Source organism: Triticum dicoccoides, chromosome 6A, assembly GCF_002162155.2.
Source record: "Triticum dicoccoides isolate Atlit2015 ecotype Zavitan chromosome 6A, WEW_v2.0, whole genome shotgun sequence".
NCBI classification, from domain to species: Eukaryota; Viridiplantae; Streptophyta; class Magnoliopsida; order Poales; family Poaceae; genus Triticum; species Triticum dicoccoides.
This window is the reverse complement of record NC_041390.1, coordinates 78146273-78148829: the sequence shown is the minus strand read 5'-3', so window position 1 is coordinate 78148829 and position 2557 is coordinate 78146273.

Genomic DNA, 2557 nt, shown 5'->3' with positions numbered 1-2557 from the left:
CCGATCAGACTCGGAATCCCGGTTACAAGACATGTCGACAATGGTAAAACAAGACCAGCAAAGCCACCCGAATGTGCCGACAAATCCCGATAGGAGCTGCACATATCTCGTTCTCAGGGCACACTGGATAAGCAATCTGTATAACTAAAACCAACCCTCGAGTTCCCCCGAGGTGGCGCTGCAAGGGGCTCTAGTTTGGACCAACACTCAGAGGAGCACTGGCACGAGGGTTTAAAATAAAGATGACCCTTGAGTCCATGGAACCCAGGGGAAAAAGGCTTAGGTGGCAAATGGTAAAACCAAGGTTGGGCCTTGCTAGAGGAGTTTTATTCAAGGCGAACTGTCAAGGGGTTCCCATTATAACCCAACCGCGTAAGGAACGCAAAATCCAGGAACATAACACCGGTATGATGGAAACTAGGGCGGCAAGAGTGGAACAAAATAGCAGGCATAAGGCCGAGACTTCCACCATTTACCAAGTGTATCGATGCATTAAAATAAACAAGATATAATAATGATATCCCAACAATAAACATGTTCCAACAAGGAACAAACTCCATCTTCACCTGCAACAAGCAACGCTATAAGAGGGGCTGAGCAAAGCGGTAACATAGCCAAACAACGGTTTGCTAGGACAAGGTGGGTTAGAGGCTCGACATGGCAATATGGGAGGCATGATAAAGCATATCGTAGGTATCGCGGCATAGCAATAGAGCGAGCAAATAGCAAGCAAGGATAGAAGTGATTTCGAGGCTATGGTCATCTTGCCTGCAAAGTTCTCCGAGTTGACGTAAGCTTGATCCTCGTAAGCGTACTCAACGGGTTCCTTGATCACGAACTCGTCTCCTGGATCTACCCAAGGTAAGAACACAAGCAAAAGAAACCACAATCAACCACGGTGCAATGCGCAAGCAACATGATGCAAAACATGGCATGATATGCGGGATGTATTATGCAATGCATATGCGTGCTCTGGAAGGAAAGATTGAACCAGGCCTAAACTTGGCAAACCAAGTGCGCCGCTGGAAAGGTGAGTTGATTTCGGTCGAAATCGATATAAAGATCACCAGAATCGGTTGCACGGTTTGCAAATGGCAAGCAAAACAATAATGGCACGATTCTGCGATTAATAGCATAATGCCATCTAGAATGCAACAAGAAACTAAGCTACTGCACTCCAACATAGCAACAAAGCACATGGCAGTGATCTACTCAAGATGCTTGACAAAAGATGAACAATGAGCTACGGCTAAATCACAGAATAGCGGGTTCAAACAAGCATGGCTAAAGTGCAAAAGATATCAGCTTCACAGACTTGGTGGAAATAACAACATGCCAGGAATTAACATCAGGAAGCAATGTTTGGAGCAAGATATCAACATGATACTGGATCAATACATAGCAAAGCAAGTCATGGCAGGAATCTAATCAAAGCATATAGCAAAAGTCCCTTACTGACCATAAGCCAAAAAGGATCAGAAGATATGATGGCACCCATGTAAACATAGCAAGTTTCGTTAACAGATTCAGACTTAGCAGAAAACTGGACATGGCAAAAACAGAGTTACGTAGGCATGTTTGTGAGCTCGATGCACTCAACACAAGGCATTGCATGACAAGCTAAGCATACACCCAGCAAGAAGACATGATCAAGAAGCTAAACATGGCAAGAACAATCTCATTGCATGCATGGATCAACTACAACAACCTTGGCAAAATTGATTAACACGTAAAAAATCTGCTAGGAACATTTTATAGCAAACGTAGAGCAAGATTGAGTCATGCTAGGGTACTCCAAAAATGAAAACAAGGACATGGATGGATAGAGCATAACCATATGTCAAAATCATCCTTACTGAACATGCTCAAAAGAGGCATGGATCTCTCTGTAGCAACATGAATACATGGCATAAAAATAATAGTAGGGAAATGACTTAGTGAAATTGTAAGTCCCTGAAATCAGCAACATCACGAGAGCTACTTTGCATGCATGTGCTAGTCACCACATTGACCACAAAAATACATGGCATACACCCCTATAAAGATGGCATGGCATAGCCCAAAACACATGTAGGGCTCAAGTTCATTGGAGGCACACAATAATCATGGCAAAAATGACAAATGCTCATAATCTGATAAGAATCAGGAACTAACATTTTATAGCACTCTTGCAATAGCATTTTAGGCATCACGATGGACTCAAACAAGCATGGTGCAATGGAACAAAATGAAGAGCACAACCTAATGAACCGTTTGATATATTGCACACGCAAAACGGAGCTACGGATATTGAGTTATGATGCGATGAACAGAGCTAGATAATATGAACAGGAAAAATTACTTAGACGAAAAAAAGCAGGGGTCAACCCTAGTCTCCAGATCTGGATCGGGGCGCGCGGATCGAGGATTGCCGGAGGCTCGCTAGAATAGTGCCACGAGGTGTGCCGGCGAGGTGGAGAGGCGGATCCGGGGCGACGGAGGCCGGATCCGGCCGCAGCGCGGCGAGGTCCGCGGCGGCGGGCGAGGCAACCGGCGTCGGGCGGCGTGGTGGCGCCGG